Source organism: Heptranchias perlo, chromosome 4 (assembly GCF_035084215.1).
Source record: "Heptranchias perlo isolate sHepPer1 chromosome 4, sHepPer1.hap1, whole genome shotgun sequence".
In the NCBI taxonomy this organism is placed as follows: Eukaryota; Metazoa; Chordata; class Chondrichthyes; order Hexanchiformes; family Hexanchidae; genus Heptranchias; species Heptranchias perlo.
The window spans coordinates 89,140,212-89,157,872 of record NC_090328.1 but is presented as its reverse complement, the minus strand read 5'-3'; the positions used below and the strand labels follow the sequence as shown (position 1 = coordinate 89,157,872).

Here is a 17,661-nt window from a genome sequence, read left to right as displayed (position 1 = left end):
CATCTGTTCATTGCCTGGCTACCCATCATGCCTGAAACATGATCATTTTATAAAATTTATATTTTTATTTGATCTGTGACTGTCGTGAAAACAGAACACCTGGGATCATTATCGAAACTATAGGATATATCTCAGTTGCTCTAGGTGCAGACTGCAGACGAAGATAATGCTGATCAACAATTGTAAACAATTTTACAACACCAAGTTATAGTCCAGCAATTTTATTTTAAATTCACAAGCTTTCGGAGACTTCCTCCTTCCTCAGGTAAATGTTCAGGATCTCCTTGAAGCCTACGCAAGGAGATCCTGAACATTTACCTGAGGAAGGAGGAAGTCTCCGAAAGCTTGTGAATTTAAAATAAAATTGCTGGACTATAACTTGGTGTTGTAAAATTGTTTACAATTGTCAACCTCAGTCCATCACCGGCATCTCCACATCCTGATCAACAACACATTTTGTTTTCCACACACTGCTAAGGTCTTTTGTGCATTGCTGTCTGGTTTGCAGGATAATTTACACTTAAATTAATCTTTTTACCATAGTTTCTTGGTCTGTCAAAGAAAAGATCATGTTACACCTCTAATCTTTGAAACATTAATTTCTTTACATAAAGAGCATTTATCTGAAAGGTGTAAGGTGATGATTTTGGAGCAGTGACTGTCAGAATCAATTTGAGCTGATTATTATCTCCTCTTTGATATGTTTTCAGTTAACAATTTAATCAGATGTAGAAGGTACAGTGACAGAGATAATTACAGGTTCCCCATGTGTCAAGGAAAGGAATCTTAACTGCTCAGAATGGATAAGGGACCCTTTTGACATAGGTGTGCAAAGAGTAGTCCATTTAATTTTTGATCAATTAATACAGGTCTGCAGGCTTTCCAGAGTTTAAATACTTACTGCAAAGTGAAGCCATCTATCATATATGTATAACTTCACTGACAAAGAATCTGATGATTGTTCACTTTTCAGACTGGCCTCTGCTAAAGGCAAAAGAAACAGTTTTTTTTTTAGAAAAAAAGAGCTGTGATCTTAATCAATTTTTCCTATCATTGTTCAAAATGATCCCATCTTTTTAAAATATTGATTGTTTCTTTGATAATTTTTTTTTGTTGCAGGGCCTGAATTTTATTTTTCTCAAAGTGCTGGGTAGCAGAATTACTTCTCTACTTTTAGCGCCGAGTGGCAGCATCAAACAACTCCAAGTCAGCTATTGGATTAGATCAAAGCAAAACAACATTTTCTCTGTTCACTATTTGTAGCAAACTCATAGTGGGTAATTTTAACCTCCAAGAACGGGTGGGCAGTAAAAATAGTTGCTTTTTGGAGCAGGACCGCATCCCAGATGCGTTAGGATAGTGCACATGCAACAAGAACCCAGGAGTCCCGTCCCCACTTAAAGCCGGCGGCCGATAGTTAAAGGGGCAATTTAGGTCCTTTAAACACTTGAAATACTTAACTCTTTGTATACTCTGAAACAGAAACTGATTTAACTTCTCCTGAATGTGTCTCCAATGGCTTCTGAACACGCCATTGAAACGGAGGCGAGTTGCGGCCGAAGCTCATTAGGCCATTTAAACCAGTGAATGACACATCTCAATAAAAGATGAGGTATTGCAGCTGGGCACTCAGTTCCCTCAGACAAACGTTTGGCTGAGATTTCTTTGTAGAGACTGAGAATTCTTGCGTTCAGACAAATTTACCAACATTTTGGAGCCCCTCAAACTGACAAGATCAGGATGGGGGGGCGCAATGGATCGATTCAACAGTACATCTGATGAGGAGGAACATCACCACCCATGGCAGGCACACCGTACAGTTCTGGGATCTGCAGTTGCACAAGTCAGAGGTGCGCAACAAGAACCTGGAAAAGAGAGAGAGGGGACCAACGGAGGGGCCGAGGTCGCAAGAGGCACTACTCACATGAGAGGGTCTACAGGCAGAGGCTGAGCTTCCTGGACCTCTCTGAGGAGCAGTGCCTACACAGGCTCAGAGTGAGTTGCCAGGTGGTCGCAGACATCTGCAGCCTCCTTCAGGAAGAGCTGCTCCCCGCTGGACCTGGTGGCCATGCTTTATCCCATCACAATTAAAGTCACAACTGCCCTCAATTTCTTCACCACCAGTGATATCTTCAGGGTGTGTCAGTCGGCTGCAAATAAGTGTATACGACAGGTAACAGATGGCTTGTGTGCCAGGGTATCCGAATACGTGAACTTCCTCAGCAACGACATCAGCCAGACTGAGAGGGCAGTGGGTTTTCACTCTCTGGCTGGCTTCCCATGGGTGCACGGCATAGTCGATTGCACTCATGTAGCAATCCGAGGACCTTCACATGAGCCAGGATTGTTCATAAACTGAAAGGGATATCACTCCATCATTGCACAGCTGGTGTGTGACCACCAGAAGAGATTTTTGCAGGTGTGTGCCAGATTCCCCAACAGCTGTCATGATTCATTTATTTTGCACGAATCCGACATCCCGGACCTCTTCCACACTGAAGACAGGCATAAGGGCTGGCTCCTTGCAGACAAGCGATACCCCCTGCAGACGTGGCTCGTGACACCTGTGAGAAACCTCACCAACGAGGCACAGCAGCGGTACAACCAGAGCCACATGACCACCAGGCCTGTCATTGAGCAAGCCATAGGAATGTTGAAGATGTGCTTCAGTTGCCTGGATAGATGTGGGGGAGATTGTCAGTACTCACCAGCGAGGGTGTGCGGAATAATCATTGTGTGCTGCGTCCTACATAACATAGCGTAGCAGAGATGGTTACAGGTGGAGGAGGTCGAATGCTGGCAACATTGAAGAAGAGGATGAGGAGGATGATGACGAGGAGGAGGAGGAGGAAAATGAAGATGGCGAACCCATGGCCAGAGCAGCTGCACACATTGCTGTCCATGATGCCAAGGATTCCCTCATTTCTAACAGGTTCTCATAATGAGGTGTACAAATTGAAGACTTGGAGCTACTCAGGCCCCACCACCAACACCACTCCCCCCCCCGCCCCCCCCCACCCACCGCCCTTGCATAAAACAGTCCTTCAACTACACATACACCCATTGCACACCCGCCCAATGGGTGTCGCCATGTCTTGGCATTCATGATGAAGCAAATGAAAGGGCGAATTTTCACATGGGATGCAGTAATGGCCAAGATGTGGCAGTGGTGATAATGATTAAATTTAATATGCCATAACAAACAAAATGTATAAATGACCAACATAACAGCTCATCACACACCCTTGTGCATACCGATGGTGAATTACAATTGCTTAGCCTTTCTCTTTCTACCACTTCTACATGGTGCATCCCCTGTGGCTTCAGCAGAGGTATTGGCAGGTTGCTCAGATCCCTGCTCTTGGCCTACGACCTCTGGGTTTTGGAGCCCATGAGGGGCCCATCAAAGACTGTCTCCACCTGCACCTTTTTGGACAGACTTGACCATCGGGAAAGGAGGCAGCATTGCGGCTACTGGTTGAGGAGGAGGCAATGGGTGAGACGTGGGAGCACTTTGAGTGGAGTCCCCGCTTTCATGTCCCCTTTCACCATCATCCCTCTCCCGGGCCAGCGCAACATCACTCCCACCATTCTGCTTGACAGCAAGTTGATGAGCAGATGTGCCGCGTTGTGAAGCCACGGCTAAAGTATCTGTCTACCTGTTTAAGGCGGCAGTCATGTTGCATCCAGAGTCTACACAGCCATTGTCATGGCCTGCATGGACTCATTTAAGAACCTTGCTTGAAGCTCAATGGAGGTTTCCACTCTCTCCATCGTAGACATTCCTGCACTTACCAGCGTCAACAATCCACCAGCGATGGAGTTGGACTCCTCCATCCTCTCCACTATTATGGAGATTGTGCATGGCACATTTTCCATTACCTCGCAAAGGTGGAGCTGTACCTCAATCATTCTCATTCTCAACAATGGCCCCCAGGATTCAGCATCTGTGTCCAGCTCAGCAGAGCTTGGAGAAGAGTGCTCCCACCGAGACGGATTCTCCACAGCTGCCCCAGCCACCAGTGTCTGCTCGTGCACACCTGTGAGTGATGAATCACCAGGTGACAACCCAACTAACTGTTTAACAGGACCCACCAAAGTGAAATTATCTGCACTGGTGCACAGCTGTATGTTCTATGATGGTGCACCCTCAGAAAGAATGAGATACTCTGAGGAATCGCTTTCTTCCATTTTGGCAGATTCTTCTTGAAGGTGTGAAGGCCCTGGAAGACAACAGAAAGCGACATTAATTATTCATTGGAAAAGTGATAATCTTTCAAATGACCATACTGAGGTTTGGCACAATTATATCATTGATAAAATCAATTCATCATGTATGTGAAAGATGTTAAAGTTGTATCACCAGCCATCTGCGGGTTGCCAGTCTCTCCATCTCCGACAGATAGGCATGCAATGGTCCAACATATTTCCATTAACCTCTCCTCTACATCTGTCAGCTCCAGTATATGTGGTGGACCACCTCCAGTTCCGGTCCTCTCCCTTGTGTGTTACGCTTTCTTCTCCTACAAGAGGGCAAACAACAGACCTGTGAGTGACTGAAGGTGACCGTATTCACCCTATGAATGAATTGTTTTCGGTGAAGCTGACCATGAAAGAGATGCATCAGAGGGTGACTATCAGATAGATGCATCACATTGCATCAGGATTGGGGTGAGTGGCAGTGGTGGGTGAATAAATGGGCAGTTAAGGAAATGCATAGAAAATGAAGGATGGTTACTGCTGAAACAAGTGTGTGTGAGGAGTTATGTGATGGGGTAGGCATGCCAACACAAAGTGAAGTGGGGGTGGAGGGTTGTTGTTGAACAATACAGGATGTGGGAGAATCAGCAAATGTACTCACTTTTCTTGACCTGGGGAAACACTTCCTACACTGCATCCAAGACCTGGACTCCGTGCTCCTGCTGCTCACTTCCTCTGCCACTTCCTGGCACGCCTTCTTGGTGGCAGAAGCAGGTTTCTTCCTCCCATCAGCTGGGTACAGTAACCTCCCTCCTGCTTTGCACACCAGCCAGTAGAACCTCAAGGGATGCATCGATGAACCCAAGGGCTGCCTTTGCTCTGTGCCCTTCCATCTCGATGTTTCCTCCTTTCTCCTTCAAAATCCATTTTTGCATTGGCCCTTTAAAGAATGGCATTCACATCCTGTCATGCAGGTGCGCAGGAGGCCCACTGTGCAGCTTGGAGACGTGAAACCCAGAAGTAAAATTAAGTGCCTTCAATTGAGTTGCGATCACTCAAACTGACGCGCTCAAATTATTTCTGGGTTTCCCACGCAATTATTTATCCATCTGCTGAGTTCCCGCCACCGTGCTAAAATCATGGCCATAAAAACACAACAGGAAGATTTCATATGTTCACTATCTCTAGCAAAATTGTTAACATATTCACACGTCTCTGATCTTTGCAGAAATAGGAAATAGGAAATAAGAAATCTTGCTGGCATACTTATAATGCCATTCCATATTGTGGCCAGAGGAAAGATTTTCTCATGGCAAGGCTGATTTTCATCGTGTCCGCCACTCAAGAATGGGGCAGTAGCACGAATAAAATGGCAGTGCAGCACTTACCACCCTGTTCCCACCGATCTCCAGATCAGTGTCATTTTAGTGGGGGCCTTGAAATGGATGGTCCAGACGCCTGTCAGAAACAGGTGAGAGCCGCATTAGCTTAAGCAAATTGACATCAATAGGACCCCAATGTAATGTTGAAGTATCAATGTGCGCCTTAAAGAACTGCTGCGGGCCATTCAATAAATGTTTTAATAAGGATTTGTAAATGAACTTAGCTGCACCGTTTGAGCTCTGCAGTGGAGCCAGCGGATTTTTGGCCCTCTCTGATCAATAAGTTTCTAAAAATGCAGGAGCAGCTTGCTGCCAGTGTGGTAATGAGGCCCAATCATGAAAATTGGTTGGGCCTCAGACCGCTTTCGTCAAGTGGGCAGTGGGCTCATTCCATCCACCTGCGGCCCGATGGAAGTGGTCATACAAAAATCCGTATCAGTGCCTCTCTTGGAGCTGACCAATAACTGGTGGGAATAGACAGAGAAAACGATTTGCCTCAGCTGTTGGAAAGAGAAGATTTTCTTTCTAGATTAAGTTTGAATCCACCTCCCAAAGATAAAAGTATACTTGAAGCAACTCAATGTGCCACTGCAGTTTATTTCTCAACTGAATGGCTATATAGGCAATTAATTCTCTTGCCACTGCAAATGGTGTTATGGATGCTGCAGGAGAAGCATGTACCTTCCATTTCTGCCTTCCTTCTTTGAGAAAGCTCTGTGCTTCCACTCCGTGTATGCTCTGGGCAACCTAATATCAAGAACTCGCTGTGAGGATTCATATCGTCCACCAAGCTATCCTGTATTGCCAAATACCATACCAATATTTTGCCTGATATTTGGGGATCTGCTTGTACTTGTGAATGAACTAGTTTAGATCTCTAAAACAAAAGAAAAATACTGTGGATGCTGGAAATCTGAAATAAAAACAGAAAATGCTGAAAAGACTCAGCAGGTCAGGCAGCACCTGTGGAGATACAAGCAGAGTTAACGTTTCAGACTGATGACCTTTCATCAGAACAGGAAGATGTTAGAGATAAACAGCTTTTAAAAGTGTAGAGTTTTTATAAGCACCTTCTTTTATTCCTTACAGCTGCATCTATACTATGGGCGCTAATGTGGATATATGTTGTAGAACACAATCAAGCTTTTTCTTTTGTGGATGCATCTAATCTGTAAAAGAAAATATCATATTAGAAAGTCTTTCTGCCAGAATTTTTTTAATGTAACTTCTGTTGGCTCAGATGCACTATGGGCAAGGATCCCCTGAGATCTCTGTGGTAGAAAGTGGGCAGCATGAGCAAAAATTTTGGAAGATATTAAATATTTACAGCTTTTTATTATTCAATCTGATAGCCAAATCGATGCTGGGCTTTGGGGAACAGGGGAAAACATTTATTTACAGTTTTTGTGGGTTGTTCATTTCAACTCTGCAGTTTCTGCAGCAGTGTCTCATACATATTGAAATTCAAGTAAAGCTTTTAAAATGTTTGCAGCAAAATATGGTACAACCATGCAAGAAGTTTTTGACAGAGTATGCCTTGTCTATTTAATTTTGTTTCTGCCACTCAAACTGGGTGAGAACACTTTCTTTAAGACCTGGAGCTTCCTTTAATTGTCGATAAATCAGCATTTTCTCTGCATTTTATGAAGCCATTATGCACAGGTTTTGTATACTTTTCAGATCTATTAAAGGCATTTTTGTTAGTTTTCCCACATAAGTACCATTTTGGGTACTTGAGAAGTGTGAAAAAGCCTTTATTTCAGGTGGAAATTTCACATTCAAAATACCTAGCACCTTTCATTTTGTTTTGGATCTTTTCAATTCTACAAAATAAGGCTATTAACCTTATATTTTCAAAACGAACAAAGTAACAAAGTTTTAGTTAGAAAAAGAGTAAAATCAAAGTTGTAGTTTAAAAAGGATGGAGATAAATAGGGAAGGAAAAGAGAAAAAATATATGAGAGCAAGCACAGTAGAAGTTATAGGTTAATGCCACAGTGATAAAGCTATTCTTAATTTTTGAGTAGATTTACTACTTTAATATTAGTATTTTTATCAGGATCACAGCACATGAACTGAATACTTACAAAACTGGTGAGCCCAAGAAGATAGGAGTATCTCTGCACCTGCTGGCAGCCTAAGGGTGAAAACCTATATGCTATCAATAAAAACAAATGCAAAAATGTGATTTTAAGATTGTATTCTAACCTGCAGCTTATTGTGTAATCTGAACCCTTTGATTACATCACTGCACTGTAATCATTTCCATGACTTTACTATTCACTATATTTAACATTATTACTGTTGTGACCAGTGATTTCTGGTGAGACATTGCATCAATGCACTTAAAGATGAAAAGCAAAGTTTATTGCACAAACCTAGATTTTAGGATGTTAAGAGATTTACCAGAATGTTCTAATTTTACAACTTTGAGAAACTGAGAAATTTGTAGTTCTGATGCTTTTTGCTCGGTTGAACTTTTGCTTATTCAATCATTTGTAGTTTTTGAAAAAAGTTATTCCTTTATATAAAGGACTTTAAGTGATAAATAATCAGGAATTTGAAAAATAAAAATATAGATGAACATATATCAGAAAATTTAAACAAATGTAGGGTAGAAGTTACTCTGTCAGTTTTAAGATAAATTGCATAGTGACTGTTTTATCCAATTGCTCAATTTTTGTTCAAAGAATAATTTTGAATCTGATGGTACCTGGATTGAAATATTATAACGTCCGTTGCATAAATTCCATTATACTGTCGGTTTTTTACAACCTGGGAGCCTAGGGATATGGAAAGGGAGGAGAGGGAATGCAATTTACGTCATTCTACTTGATCTTTCACTGATCAATTGCCCAGTGCAGAAGTACCAAAAGTGACATTAGCAGTCCTGCACCTAGAAGAAAGGGGCAGATAGTTTGCATAATGGCTTACATTAACCAAAGACTATTCCGAAGCCAACTAAACTCTTTTTACACAGAAACTTCAGAAACTAACAAAGAGTAAGAACATAAGAACATAAGAAATAGGAGCAGGAGTAGGCCAATCGGCCCCTCAAGCCTGCTCCACCATTCAATAAGATCATGGCTGATCTGATCCTAACCTCAAATCTAAATTCATGTCCAATTTCCTGCCCGCTCCCCGTAACCCCTAATTCCCCTTACTTCTAGGAAACTGTCGATTTCTGTTTTAAATTTATTTAATGATGTAGCTTCCACAGCTTCCTGGGGCAGCAAATTCCACAGACCTACTACCCTCTGAGTGAAGAAGTTTCTCCTCATCTCTGTTTTGAAAGAGCAGCCCCTTATTCTAAGATTCTGCCCCCTAGTTCTAGTTTCACCCATCCTTGGGAACATCCTTACCGCATCCACCCGATCAAGCCCCTTCACAATCTTATATGTTTCAATAAGATCGCCTCTCATTCTTCTGAACTCCAGTGAGTAGAGTCCCAATCTACTCAACCTCTCCTCATATGTCCGCCCCCTCATCCCCGGGATTAACCGAGTGAACCTTCTTTGTACTGCCTCGAGAGCAAGTATGTCTTTTCTTAAGTATGGAGACCAAAACTGTATGCAGTATTCCAGGTGCGGTCTCACCAATACCTTTGTCTTATCATTAACTAAACTAACTTTGAAGCTGATTATTCTCGAGAAATGTAGAACAACACCTGAACCTATATTCTGAGCTCTTGAGCTACCTGATTTCCAGAGAAAATATTAACACGGCTGGTGCATAGCATAGTGCATCAAGATGCAGCACCAGAGAGTCAAGGGATACAGCTACAAAGGCTTATGACACTGTATTTCCAATCTACATTATGCTGTTGCTGGGAGAAGCTAAACAGAAAAAAATTAATTCAGGGTGAGTCATAACTGGGCCACTGTCATGCATATTATAACAGTGGGTTAAGAAGGGTCATTGGTGAATGCCTAAGAGAAAATCTTCTGCCCATCCCTTTGACCGAAGGAGGTGCATGATCCTTGTGAGACCAAGAGAGATTTAGAAAAATATAAAGAGATTCACACCCTCTACTTTTTTTAAATGTCATCATATTGATGCACACCCAACATTTGCTCATAGAAAATTCTGTGGTTTCAATCATTTATTTACTTACCTACTTAAGGCAAAAAAAGTTTCTTATGTTTTTCAACCAATCTGACATTCAAACCACCACAGTTGGATGGATAAACAATCACAATAAGTTGCTTTCCTTTTCTTTTTGAGAATGTGAGAGAGGATAATTGTGATTGTTAAGTGCTGTGAAGTCAACAACAGATTAAATACGGTTCAGAGCTTGCATACCAGATTCAGATTAATTTGGACCAAAACATTCAAAATGTTAATAGTTCAAATTTAAGTATAAACAAATGAGCCTCGGGCTTCCAGTAAGCTAATTACAAAACAAGAAATCATGAGGCCACTAGGAAACTAAGTTAATTTCTATCACTACCTTAGTAATCAACAAATGCCTGACTCTAAACCACTAGGGAATCTGATGCACACCAACTATTAACCCACAAGAGAAAGCAGAAGTGTAGGTACGAGACCACCAACGAAAATTAATATTTTGCTAAGAAACATAACATTCTAGAATATCAGCACAGAAACATGCATGCCAATGTTTGAAACTGGCCCATTAGCTATGTATCCATTTTCATAGAGATCTCATAAGGATTATGAGTATGATGAGAACTTGATAAGTTTGGGCTTTTCTCACTAGATCTGAGAAGGTTAAGGGGTAAACTGACAGGACTCTTCTTCAAGAAAGGTTAGTGCTGAGAATTCCAACCAGCCACTGTGTAATCTATGTCAAACCTCCCCTTTAATTCTTGTTCTGATTAGTTTAAATTTGTGCCTCCTTGCTACTAGCTCGCCATTATTTACCTTATCATAACTCTTCATAATCTTGAACACCTCTATCAGGTCACTCGTAAACCCTCTTAACAATGCTGCAAAAGTCCTAATGTCTAAAGTCTCTCTCATCAAGATCTCTATAAAATGGATACAAAGTTAATAGGCCACTACAAAATACAGGCATCCATTCACAGCAACTGCAGAAAATGAATAATATTAATTAAGATAAATATCCTTCCCTCGCAAAAAAAAAATCCAAAACACTCTTCGTTCACAGGCGTCTTACAGCTGACACCTAACATTGGTACTGAACACAGGTTTGGGGTACAAATGACAGTGCATGTGTTCAGAGAGACACAAACCAGTAAATTATCACTGGACACACATAGACGCACCAAGTTTTTCAAAAGGACAGACACATTCAATGTTGTCAAATATCCAAATTGTTAACCAACTTGGACCATTTTTGTATTCAAACTCAGAAATTCATTCCTATTCCATTGAAGTCCAGAAAAAAGAAAATCGGGTGTAGTGTAAATCGGGTGTAGTGTAAATCGGGCTGCCGATTTGCTTTCACCCATTTTGCGCTACTCTCATGGGCTTTTTAAACTAGACTGTCCAGTACAATATACTTGCTAATATAGTGCTAAATGAGTTGATGTGCAGTTTAGACTTACAACCTCTAACAGTTGAGTTAAGACTGCTTCAGCTCATTTCACTTAGGATACACACAACTAGGTGTCAGCTGTTTCTCAGTTGGTAGCACTCTTGTGGGTTCATGTTCCACTCCAGAGTGCAGAACTGAGGGAGTGCTTCAGGTGAATATAAAAAATCCCATGGCACTATTTCAAAGAAGAGCAGGGGATTTTCTCCATTGTGTCCTGGCCAATATTTATCCCTCAGCCAATATTATTAAATCAGATTATCTAGTCATTTTCATATTGCTGTTTGTGGGACTTTGTTGTGCGCAAATTGGCTGTCGCATTTCCTACATTATAACAGTGATTGCGTTTCAAAAGTCCTGAGGTCGTGAAAGGTGCTATAAAAATGCAAGTTCTTTTTTTTCAAAAGCTCTCGAGAGTACAGGTAGCCTGTTCAAAATAAAATATTAACAGTAATAATATGAACCAAATACAGAAAAGAAACCTAAAAAGAGACTTTACCATGACTCTCGTACATGGAGCTGTGGTACAATAAAATCATATACCACAGATAAATAGATTGAATCACAGAAAAATCAAGGGGATATACAGATCATGGTATAAATGGAATGTACAGAATGTGAGATGGTTGATAAGTCTCAAATTTAAAATTCTCATCCTCATGTTCAAATCCCTTAAATACCTCAAACCCCCCCCCTCCTATTTCTGTGACCTCCTCCAGCCCTATAACCCTCCGAGAACTCTGCCTCCCTCTAACTCTAGACTCTTGTGCATCCCCCACTCCCTTCACCCCACCATTGGCAGGCATACCTTCAGCCATCTTGCCCCGAAACTCTGGAATTCCTTCCCAAAACCTCTCCACCTCTCTCTCCTCCTTTAAGACGCTCCTTAAAACCTATCTCTTTGACCATGCTTTTAGTCACCCTTCATAATATCTCCTTCTTTGGCTTATTTTCAGCGCTTGTCTGATTGTGGTTCTCTGAAACTCATTGGGACGTTTCCCTACATTTAAGACGCTATATAAATGCAAGTTGTTGTTATACACCACTCAGGAATCTGACGACCAAATCAAAGTGTGACAAAAGTGTTACCTAGGAACATAGGAACAGGAGTAGGCCATTCAGCCCCTCGTGCCTGCTCTGCCATTTGATAAGATCATGGCTGATCTGTGATCTAACTCCATATACCTGCCTTTGGCCCATATCCCTTAATATCTTTGGTTGCCAAAAAGCTATCTATCTCAGATTTAAATTTAGCAATTGAGCGAGTATCAATTGCCGTTTGCGGAAGAGAGTTCCAAACTTCTACCACCCTTTGTGTGTAGAAATGTTTTCCAATCTCACTCCTGAAAGATCTGGCTCTAATTTTTAGACTGTGCCCCCTACTCCTAGAATCCCCAACCAGTGGAAATAGTTTCTCTCTATCCACCCTATCTGTTCCCCTTAATATCTTATAAACTTGGATCAGATCACCCCTTAACCTTCGAAACTCCAGAGAATACAACCCCAATTTGTGTAATCTCTCCTCGTAACTTAACCCTTGAAGTCCGGGTATCATTCCAGTAAACCTACGCTGCACTCCCTCCAAAACCAATATGTCCTTCCGAAGGTGCGATGCCCAGAACTGCTCACAGTACTGCAGGTGCGGTCTAACCAGGGTTTTGTATAGCTGCAGCATAACTTCTGCCCCCTTGTACTCTAGTCCTCTAGATATAAAGGCCAGCATTCCATTAGCCTTATTGATTATTTTCTGCATCTGTTCACGACACTTCAATGATCTATGTACCTGAACCCCTAAGTCCCTTTGGACATCCACTGTTTTTAACTTTTTACCATTTAGAAAGTACCCTATTCTATCCTTTTTTGATCCAAAGTGGATGACCTCACATTTGCCTACATTGAATTCCATTTGCCACAGTTTTGCCCATTCACCTAATCTATCAATATCCCTTTGTAATTTTATGTTTTCATCTACACTGCTTACAATGCCACCAATCTTTGTGTCATCGGCAAACTTAGATATGAGACTTTCTATGCCTTCATCTAAGTCGTTAATAAATATTGTGAATAATTGAGGCCCCAAGACAGATCCCTGCGGGACTCCACTCGTCACATCCTGCCAATGAGAGTACTTACCCATTATCCCCACTCTCTGTCGCCTTTCGCTCAGCCAACTTCCTAACCAAGTCCGTACTTTTCCCTCGATACCATGGGCTTCTATCTTGGCTAACAGTCTCTTATGTGGGACATTATCAAATGCCTTCTGGAAGTCCATATAAATAACATCCATTGACATTCCCCTGTCCACTACTTTAGTCACCTCTTCAAAAAATTCAATCAGGTTTGTCGGGCACAACCTACCTTTCACAAATCCATGCTGGCTCTCTCTGATTAACCGAAAATTCTCGAGGTGTTCAGTCACCCTATCCTTAATTATAGACTCCAGCATTTTCCCCACAACAGATGTTAGGCTAACTGGTCTATAATTCTCTGGTTTCCCTCTCCTTTCTTAAAAAGCAGAATGACGTGCAATTTTCCAATCTAGAGGGACAGTTCCTGAATCTAGAGAACTTTGAAAGATTATAGTTAGGGCATCTGTAATGTGCTCACCTACTTCCTTTAAAACCCTGGGATGGAAATCATCTGGTCCTGGGGATTTGTCGCTCTTTAGTGCTATTATTTTCTTCATTACTGTTGCTTTACTTATGTTAATTTTATTGAGTCCCTGTCCCCGATTCAATATTAATTTTCTTGGGATTTCCGGCATGCTATCCTCTTTTTCTACTGTAAATACTGCGCAAAGTAATTGTTCAACATGTCCACCGTTTCCCCATTGTCAATGACTACATCCCCACTTTCGGTTTTTAAGGGGCCAACACTGCTCCTGACCACCCTCTTTTTCCTAATATAATGATAAAAGTTCTTTGTATGGTTTTGATATCCCTTGCAAGTTTCTTTTCATACTCTCTTTTTGTAGCTCTTACTATCTGTTTTGTGACCCTTTGTTGATCTTTGTATCTTTCCCATTCGCCAGGATCTGTGCCATTTTTTGTCTTTTTGTATGCCCTTTCCATATGTCTTATACTGTCCCTTACCTCTTCGCTTCTCCATGGCTGTTTTTTTTGGCAAGTAGAGTTCTTGCCCCTCGGGTATAAACCGATTCTGTATCACGTTAAATGTTTCTTTAAACATTTCCCACTGATCATCAGTCGTTTCACCCATTAACAGATTTGCCCAGTTTACTGTGGACAGTCTCTGTCTCATCCCATTGAAGTCGGCCTTACCCAAGTCGTAGAATCTTAGCAGCTGATTCACTTTTTTCCCTTTCAAACACTACCTTGAACTCGATCATGTTATGATCGCTATTGGATAGATGTTCACACACAGTTAAGCTGTTAACTAAATCTGGTTCATTACTCATTATTAAATCTAGTATGGCTTGCCCCCTTGTTGCCCCTAGGACATACTGCTGTGGAAAACTATCCCGGACACACTCAAGAAATTCACTACCTTTCTGATAGTTGCTAGTCTGCTTTCCCCAATCTATGTGAAGGTTAAAGTCCCCCATTAAGACCACTATGCCTTTGTTACACGCTTGTCTAATCTCTGCATTTATACAATCTAGCACTTCAGAGCTGCTGCCAGGGGTCCTATATACAACTCCCACTATAGTCTTAGATCCTTTCCTATTTCTCAATTCAACCCATAAGGTCTCTGTTGGCTGCTTACCCCTCGTTATATCCTCCTTTATCATTGAAGTGATTTCATCTCTAATCATTAAGGCTACTCCTCCCCCTCTTCCATTTTCCCTATCTCTCCTGTAGACCTTATAACCTGGTATATTTAGTTCCCAATCCTGACCATCCTGCAGCCATGTCTCAGTAATAGCTATCATGTCATACCCTCCAATTTGAATTTGAACCTGTAGTTCATTTAATTTATTCCTTATACTCCGTGCATTTGTATATAGAACACTTAGTTGGGCCACACACCCTAGCCTGACCTTCAGCTTTGATGCTGGGTTAATCGATTTACGCCTTCTATGACTATGAAGTTAATTTAACTTGTGATTACTTCAATAGTAACCCTACTTCTCATAGAATCTATTCATTCTTGTCGATAAATTTGGCAACATTAACTTTCAAGTTTTATCACATGTACTGAAGAAACTGAAGTCAAATCTCAGTAGCTATTAATCATGAGTCATATAAAAAGGGAATGACCTTATCACCTTTCAAAAATGTGCCTTCCACCTGGCTAAAAATCTCAGAGCACACAGCAGACTGTAAATCAGTTTTGTAAGCAATGTGTATTGTACTTCTAATATTTTCAAATTTCTGTAGAAATTATGGTTTTGGAATTATTTCATCCCCTAAAGTAAGAAAATTCTAGAGCTAGCAGTGATAGCCTAGAAATTACATTGTTCAACATTAGTGTAGAAATACTTGGTGCATTTGTATGCAATTATTAATTTAATGGAAAGATTAACCCATTTCTGTACACTAATATTGTTCAGCATAATTTATAGGCAACATGCTTTATTGTGTAGGCTAAATTCACCAATCCTACAGTTCCAGCAGGGAGCCACTTGAAAGGAGCACAGATTCAGTCACAGAGCTATAACACTGCAGTTCCCATTTTCATAGTATCATAGTAGGTACAGCAGAGGAGGAGGCCATTCAGTCCATCGTGCCTGTGCCAGCTCTTTGAAAGAGCTATCTAATTAGTCCCATTCCCCTGCTCTTTTCCCATAGCCCTGTAAATGTTTTCCCTTCAAGTATTTATCCAATTCTCTTTTGAAAGTTACTATTGAATCTGCTTCCATCACGCATTCTGGCAGTGCATTCCAGATCACAACAACTCGCTGTTTAAAAAAATGTATCCTCATGTCGCCTCTGGCTCTTTTGTCGATCACCTTAAATCTGTATCCTCTGGTTTCCGATCCTTCTGCCACTGGAAACAGTTTCTCCTTATTTACACTGTCAAAACCATTCATGATTTTGAACACCTCTATCAAATCTCCCATTAACCTTCGCTGTTCTAAGGAGAACAGCCCCAGTTTCTCCAGTCTCTCCACATAACTGAAGTCCCTCATCCCTGGCACTATTCTAGAAAATCTCTTCCACAGCTTCTCTAAGGCCTTGACATCCTTCCTAAAGTGTAGTGCCCAGAATTGAACACAGTACTCCAGCTGAGGCCTAATCAGTGTTTTATAAAGGTTTAGCATAACTTCTTTGCTTTTGTACTCTATGCCTTGATTAATAAAGCTTTCTCAACTTGTCCTGCCACCTTCAAAAAATTGTTTATGTGCACCCCCAGGTCTCTCTTTTCTTGCACCATCTTTAAAATTGTACCTTTTAGTTTATATTGCCTCTCCTCGTTCTTCCTACCAAAATGCATCATTTCATACTTCTCTGCATTAGATTTCATCTGCCATGTGTCTGCCTGTTTCACCAGTCTGTCTATGACCTCTTGAAGCCTGTTATTATCCTCCACATTGTTTACTACATTTCTGAGTTTCGTGTCATCTGCAAGCTTTGAAATTCTACCCTCTATACCCAAGTTCAGGTCATTAATATATATCAAAAAGAGCAGTGGTACTAATACTGACCCCTGGGGAACACCACTGTGTACTTCGCTCCAGTCTGGAAAAACAACCATTCACCATTACTCTGCTTTCTGTCCCCTAGCGAATTTTGTATCCACGCTGCCACTGTCCCTTTAATCCCACGGGCTTTAATTTTGTGAACAAGTCTATTATGTGGCACTTTATCAAATGCCTTTTAAAAGTCCATATACACAACTTCAACCACACTACCCTCATCAACTCTCTCCAACCTGCACTCCCTTCAAGCACAGTTCCCAACTGAGAGCAAGGGATCGGTGAAGTTACCTGTATACCACTGCATTTGTCATTTTCTTTGCTTGCTTGTTTTGCTTAGAATTTTGTGTACATTTTCTTTACTTCTGAGCTGAAGTAAGTTAGTGCATAAGACACATGGTGGGCAATTTTTATCTTTCACCGCCCTAGGCAATAATCTGCCAGAGCGGATCAGCCACCTATTGTAGAAAGGGATGAAAATTGGGCAGGTTCTGTAGTACGCAGGTGATCCACTCCATCAGATTATGTCCAGGCAGTGAAGGTGCCAATTATCCCCATGATATTTGCTTTAGGTTTCTCTATCAGACCCAAGTATTTCACATCAGCTGGGCTAAGCATTACATTTTGGAAGACCATCAGTATAATGTAGTTGGAGCTCCCACTGAATATCTGCACACACATTAACAATCCCTCACCCTGAAGGTGCACAGCACGAGCATCTGTTGGCTACCTATCATTCATTTTTTTTAAATGAATGAAATAAAAATCCTTGACAAGCTGCCTGGGGAATGCTAGATCACCAACTCAAACGCTGTCTTGAAGATGACTAAATTAGCTCTCCTGAAGGCTTAGTAGATAAATACATTAATGGTACTAACCTATACAGACCAGTAAGGTGCCTGGTTCTATCACTGATTTCAGCAGGGTGGCAACTTTTCTAACAAGAAACAAAATCAGGCAGA

General features: G+C 41.3%; 1 protein-coding gene and 1 long non-coding RNA gene across 3 annotated transcripts in view; one reads left to right on the top strand and one right to left on the bottom strand.

Moving 5' to 3' along the window:
• The window catches only part of glis3 (GLIS family zinc finger 3), a 554,300-nt gene that overhangs the window by 295,070 nt on the left and 241,569 nt on the right, over nt 1–17,661 (top strand). The gene's annotated exons all lie outside the window — the stretch shown is intronic.
• LOC137321095 (uncharacterized) overlaps nt 1–17,661 on the bottom strand; it is a 63,300-nt gene that overhangs the window by 16,292 nt on the left and 29,347 nt on the right. The window contains exons 3-5 of one of the 2 annotated variants that reach the window (XR_010962708.1): nt 7,670–7,740; nt 6,653–6,751; nt 902–984 (exon numbers count right to left, since the gene is read on the bottom strand). This is a non-coding gene — a long non-coding RNA (uncharacterized lncRNA). The remainder of the gene's footprint in view (nt 1–901; nt 985–6,652; nt 6,752–7,669; nt 7,741–17,661) is intronic. The other variant, XR_010962709.1, reaches the window with a different exon arrangement.